Raw genomic sequence first — 7,500 nt, forward strand, 5'->3', positions numbered from 1 at the left:
GGGAGGAGGGGAGGAGGAGGAGGAGGAGGAGGAGGGAGGAGGGGGAGGGAGGAAGTAAAGGAGGAGGTGGAGAAAGAGGAGGTGGAGGAGGGAGGAGGAGGAGGAGGAGGAGGAGGAGGAGATGGAGGAGGGGAAGGAGGAGGAGGAGGAAGAGGAAGAGGGGAGGGAGGGAGGAGGAGGAGGAGGGAAGGGGTGGAAGGTAGGTGTGTGGAGGGTGGGGGGTAGGAGGAGGAGGAGGGAGGTGGAGGAGGAGGTGGAGAAAGAGGAGGTGGAGGAGGAAGAGGAAGAGGAAGAGGAGGAGGAGGAGGGTGGAGAAAGAGAGGAGGAGGAGAAGGAGAAAGAGGAGGAGGAGGAGGAGGAGGAGGAGGAGGAGGAAGAGGAGGAGGGTGAAGGAAGGAGGAGGAGAAGAGGAAGAGGGGAGGAGGGAGGAGGAAGGGGTGGAGGTAGGTATGGAGGGTGGGGGGTGGAGGAGGAGGAGGAGGTGAAGGAGGAGGGTGGAGGGAGGAGGAGGTGAAGGAGGAGGTGGAGGAGGAGGAGGTAAGGAGGAGGGAGGAAGAGGAAAGGAGGAGGAAGAGGGAGGAGGAGGAAGAGGAGGAGGAGGAAGAGGAGGAGGAGGAAGAGGAGGAGGAGGTGGAGGAAGAGGTGGAGGTAGGTGTGGAGGGTGGGGGGTAGGAGGAGGAGGAAGAGGGGTAGAAGTGGAAGAGGAGGTGGAGGAAGAGGCGTGGTGAAGTGGAGAAGAGTGGTGGAAGTGGAGGAGAGGATGGAGGAGAAGGAAGAGGATGAGGTAGGTGAGGAGGGTGGGGGAGTAGGAGAAGGAGGGGAGATGGTGGGGGAGGTAGTGGTGGAGATGGTGGAGATGGTTTCTGGATAATGGAGTAGGTGTTGGCGGAGGCGGTGGTGGAAGAGATTGTAGGAGAAGTGAGGGAGGTGTTGGAGGAGGTGGTGGTGGAAGAGATTGTAGGAGAAGTGAGGGAGGTGTTGGAGGGTAGTGTTCCAGGAGGAATTGTAGAAGTGGAGGTGGAAGAGGAGAATGTGGAGGAATAGAAAATATGGTGAAAAAACATGATAAGAGAAGGTGGAAATAAAGTAGGGTGAGAAAAGAGGAAGAAAAAAAATCAAAAGGAAGAGTACAAACGGTAAGATAAATAGAGAAAGAGGGAACTCAAGAAAAAGAAATAAAATGGAAGTGAAAGTATTTTAAAAAGCTACAGAAGCAACCCGAGAAAAAAATAAAAGGGAAAGGAAAACGGAGAAATAAGAATTAACAAAAGAAAGACACGAAATGTAAATAAAGCAAAAAAAAAAAAAAAAAAAAAAAAAAAGTCAAGGCAGTCCCGCCATTATCCGTAGCCAACCAAAACAGACGAACTACTTTAACGAGAAATAATGACGACAACAAACCAGGCCAGAAAATACCACCCACAAATGAGGGGGAAGTGCCTCAGAACCCCTCCGTTCCCCTCTGTCCCCTCGCGAGCCCACATGACGGACGAGCGACGAGAAAAGAAGGAAATTAGAATCTGCGAGAACATGGCGGTTGAGCGGCTGAGCTGACGCGGAGGAATACACGACCCAATGAGAAGTTGGGTGTCGTTTCTTTATTTTTATTTTTTTATTGTTTATTTTTTTTATTATTAAGTGGGCCTTTTCAATTGTGTAAAAAAAATCAAGTGTTTTCTTTGTTCGTGTTCGTATGCTCTTTTCTAGGGGGGGGGGGGACTTGAACATTTAGAAGGCATTCGTCGATTTTTCGCTTTTGCTTGTGAATTTGGTTTCAGTTTATTATAATTTTGACGTTTATATTGGTAGCTCCACGGCTGTATCACGCACATACGCACGCGCAAACACACACACACACACACACACACATACACACACACACACACACACACACACACACACACACACACACACACACACACACTCACACACACACACACACACATACACAGTATATGTGTGTGTGTGCGTGTGTATAAAAAAAAATAGATAGATATATGTGTGCGTGTATGTATTTATATACATGCACACACCCACACACACATGTATATGTATGTATATACCGATATTAATCCCTATGGTCAATGGAGCATCACTGTCACAATCCCTAATAATACCATTGTCATCATCAGATTATAATAATGATACAATTTAATGATACCATTGTATTAATCTAATAATACCATTTAATTATACCATTGTGTTAATTCAATAATACCATTTAATAATTTAATAATACCATTTAATTATACCATTGTATTAATCTAATAATACCATTTAACAATTTAATAATACCATTTAGTAATACCATTGTATTAGTTTAATTTAATAATACCATTTAATAATTTAATAATACCATTTAGTAATACCATTGTATTAGTTTAATTCAATAATACCATTTAATAATTTAATAATACCATTTCATAATTCAATAACACCATCTAATAATTCAATAATACCATTTAATAATTTAATAATACCATTTAATAATTCAATAATACCATTTAATAATTTAATAATACCATTTAATAATTTAATAATACCATTTAATAATTCAATAATACCATTTAATAATTTAATAATACCATTTCATAATTCAATAATACCATTTAATAATTTAATAATACCATTTAATAATGCCATTTAATAATTCAATAATACCATTTAATAATTCAATAATACCATTTAATAATTCAATAATACCATTGGATAATTCAATAATACCATTTAATAATTTAATAATACCATTTAATAATTTAATAATACCATTTAATAATTCAATAATACCATTTAATAATTCAATAATACCATTTAATAATTTAATAATACCATTTAATAATCTAACAATACCCTTTAATAATTTAATAATACCATTTAATAATACCATCGCCATCATCATTGCCATCATCATCATCATAACCCTCACCACCATCATCACAATTCCGGCAACAGACCACCATTCTCAGTCGTATTCACTATAACATCTGTCTACAGTGAATTCTGCAACCCGTGCCAAGTGCAGAGCCACACGGGTATCATGTGGCACCGATGAAGAACTATTTATGAGACGATAAATTTCGGAATCTTGATGTAAAAAAAAGTAAAAAAAAGTAAGAAAAAAAAGTAAAAAAAAAAGTAAAAAAATGTAAAAAAAAGTAAAAAGAGTAAAAAAAAAAAAGTTTTAAAAATGTAAAAAAAAAACTTAAAAAGGTAAAAAAAAAAGGAGTAAAATAAATAAATGAAAAAAAATAAAAAATAATAAAAAATAAAATAAAAAGCGGTAAGGCATTATTCCATCTTTCATCTTGATGTATGTTCAATATATTACTTGGGGGTCGTTTGTGGGCGAGTCTGTTTGGGTTTGGGGTCGTGTGCGCAATGGGTCTTGTTTTGTGTGTGTGTGTGTGTGTGTGTGTGTGTGTGTGTGTGTGTGTGTGTGTGTGTGTGTGTGTGTGTGTGTGTGTGTGTGTGTGTGTGTGTGTGTGTGTGTATGTGTGTGTGTGTATGTGTGTGTGTGTGTGTGTGTGTGTGTGTGTGTGTATGTGTGTGTGTGTGTGTGTGTGTATGTGTGTGTGTGTGTGTGTGTGTCTGGGGACTAGGAAATATGATGACACAACTTTCTCGCGAGATGATGATGATAATGATAACAATAGTAATGTTAATGATAACGATAATGATAATGATAATACTTACAGTAATAACAATAATAATAATTATGATAATAACAATAATGATGACAATAATAATAATAATAATAGTAATAATAACATATTAATAATAATAATACAATACTTACAGTAATAACAATAATAATAATTATGATAATAACAATAATAGTAATGGTAATAATAATGATGGTGATAATGATACTATCAATGATGATAGCAATAATAATGATAATAATGATAATATCAACATGAATACTGATGATGCTGATAATGATAGTAAAATGGTGATAACGATAATAATAATGCTAACAATAACAACAATATGAATAATAATAATGATAATAATAATAATAATAATAATAATAATAATAATAATAATAATAATAATAATAATAATAATCACAACAATAATATTAACAGCAAACAAGTTTAATAATTTTAATAATAACAACAATAATAATAACAATGATAACAATAACAAAACGACAGCAAAAACAACAATAATAGCAATAATAATAGTGATAATGATAATGGTGATGATGATGATGATGCTAATAATAATAATAATAATAATAATAATAATAATAATAATAATAATAATAATAATAATAGAATAATAGTGATACAATTATTTCAGTTCATAGTTTTGACGCAAAGAATAAATTACCATAGAAACGGGTAACAGAACAACACAAGAAACAAAAATAATGATGTAAATAAAAAATATAATGATAATAACGATAAAAACAATAATGATAACGGTAGATGTAATAGCAAAAGTAATGATATGCATAACGGCGATAATAAACAATTGTACATCATCAGTAGTACAGTAAGACAATTAAGGTCAATTATCAATATGCATAAATTATGGATATTCATAACATGCAAATTTTCCATACGACTGTTCATCAAACGAAGTAAAGTGTCCAAATATAAGCTAATGATAAAGATAGAAAGACATACGAGAGAAATGATAAATCAGTCTTAAAGAATAATAGATGATAATTAATATGAAACAATATCGTGCATTCCTAACAATACATAAATATGGAAAATGATAAATAAATAAAAGATAAATAAGAACAAATATGAAACAAATACGTGCAATCCTAATACATAAATAAGGAAAATGATAAATAGATAAATGATAAATAGGAATAAATATGAAAGAAAGACGTTCATTTCTACCAAAAGAAAAATTAGATAAAAAATACCTCCATTTATAACATCCTATACAAATATATGCAAAAGATGAATAATATACGATATACTTACAAGCAACAGACATTCCACACTGCAACACGATTCACAAAAAAGTATATAATATCATCATTCTCTTATAGTATACAACAAAGAATATGATGAGACACGCACACGCACACACATACACGTCCAGAAGCTTGCAGTCTACTACTACAATTTGCGACCTGCTACTGAGGTCATGACCTGACCTTTTGTAAGGAGGGTATGTATTCCTCCGCATATTTCTCCTGACACCTGACCTCTCCTTAGGGTCAAGAATAACATCTTACTACTGTAACTAGGCTTATATGCCTATCGGTAAAGATAGAAAAATAGAACTTTTATTTGATAGTTACTTTATTTTTGTTTTATAATGTTCTATCTTTTTATAGCGGCTATTAAAGCTAAGATAACAATTTAGTGATAAGAATGTTATAGATACACATAATCACAATAACAAAGGAAAAATAAAAGGAATGGATATTCTATCTTATCATAATAATAATAATAATAATAATAATAATAATAATAATAATAATAATAATAATAATAATAATAATAATATTAATAATAATAATAATAATATTGATAATAATAATAATAATTCACTATACCAAAAAATAAGGTATACCAAAAAGATGATCTCTGTCGCAAAATCCTATTGTAGCGAATGGCAACTGCAGTCAAAATCAAGTCATGCCACATCTCCCGCAAATAATAATCAAAGGTAAGTCGTTTTGCATACCTGACGATGATACGAAATATTTTTCTATCATTCTATTTCTAAAGATAACAAGTACAGTAACAGTAAAACAGTGTCGATGAAACAATTTTTATCCTTCCATTTATAAAGACAAGTACAGTAACTATAAAATCGATGAAACATATTTTATATCATTCTATTTCTAAAGATAACAAGTGCAGTAACAGTAAAGCAGTCGATGAAACAATTTTTATCCTTACATTTCTAAAGACAACAAGTACAGTAACAGTAATATCGATGAAACATATTTTGTATCATTCTATTTCTAAAGATAACAAGTACAGTAACAGTAATATCGATGAAACATATTTTTTATCATTCTATTTCTAAAGACAACAAGTACAATAACTATAAAATCGATGAAACATATTTTTTATCATTCCATTTCTAAAGATAACACGTACAGCAACAGTAAAGTAATGTTGATGAAACAAAAGGCAAATACATTCAGATGTGGCAGTGGAATGGTGGCACTTCACCGCATAAATATTCTATGGTAAAAGTAATATTAACATAAAGATATATTTCCATGGTCTAATACTCCTGATATGGATAACAGTGCGAGAAATTAAAGGTTTCTATGAAGTCTTAATATCTTTGATGAAAATAGCGTCAATTAAAAAAAAATGCTTTAATCCCTCTAAGATGCGAATAGTAAACATGTAAAAACACAGGAATTCGATATTGGAATGCAAGGATTAATAATAATAATAATAATAATAATAATAATAATAATAATAATAATAATAATAATAATAATAATAATAATAATAATAATAATAATAATAATAATAATAAGCAACCTATAATAATAAGAATTGCAACATAAAACAAATTCATGTAGCACTGCCGAAAATAGAATCAAAACCTGCCAAATGCATCTCTCTTTGTAGCTATTCACGTTCATTCACACTTTCACTACTTATTTTCTTTCGCAAATCAGACATTTTCATCTTAATTATTTCAATAATGATAATAATAATAATTGTGATTTTAGCAACAATAATAATAAAAAATAATCTTTCTCTGTCTCTCTCTCTCTCTTTCTCGCTCGTTCTCTCTCTCTCTCTCTCTCTCTCTCTCTCTCTCTCTCTCTCTCTCTCTCTCTCTCTCTCTCTCTCTCTCTCTCTCTCTCTCTCTCTCTCTCTCTCTCTCTCTCTCTCAGCTTTACTCATCCTTATAGATAGGGCGTCTTCTGTATGGGTCACTGAAGTTAAATCCGGATTAAAGTTTAATCTAAATCCACAGTATTAAAACAAGCAAGCAAGCAACAACAAACAAGCAAACAAAAACACCAAGTAAACACTATCTTTAACAAACAAACATCAAGCAAACAAAACATCAACAACAAACAAGCAAACATGAACAGCAAATAAGTAAACATGACCAGCAAACAAGCAGACAAAACATCAACAGACAAAGCAAACAAAAACATCAACAAAAAACAAACAAAAACATCAACAAAAAAGCAAACAACAACAAACAAGCAAACAAAAATAACACAAACAAGCAAACAGCATCATTAACAAACAAGCAGACAACAGCACCAACAACAGACGCCTTACCACACCGCAAACGCCTGGCTAAGAATAGTATCCCAGCTAACCTGTTGACGACGACGGTGCATGGAGATCCCTGGCAATCCCTTTGTGTTCCCATAGCCAAGGGGCGTGGGCGTGAACTGTGCCTGGGTCGCGGGTTAAGAGAGATTAGTGGATTAGGTGATAATCCGTAAAGAAGGGGTTAAGGGGACTGGATGTCTCTGTCGAAGGTGATCGGTGTGGGAGCTAAAGGTATGTTCGGTTCTTTTTATTTTATTTTCTT

The sequence above is a fragment of the Penaeus vannamei genome, chromosome 3 (genome assembly GCF_042767895.1).
Source record: "Penaeus vannamei isolate JL-2024 chromosome 3, ASM4276789v1, whole genome shotgun sequence".
Taxonomy (NCBI): domain Eukaryota; kingdom Metazoa; phylum Arthropoda; class Malacostraca; order Decapoda; family Penaeidae; genus Penaeus; species Penaeus vannamei.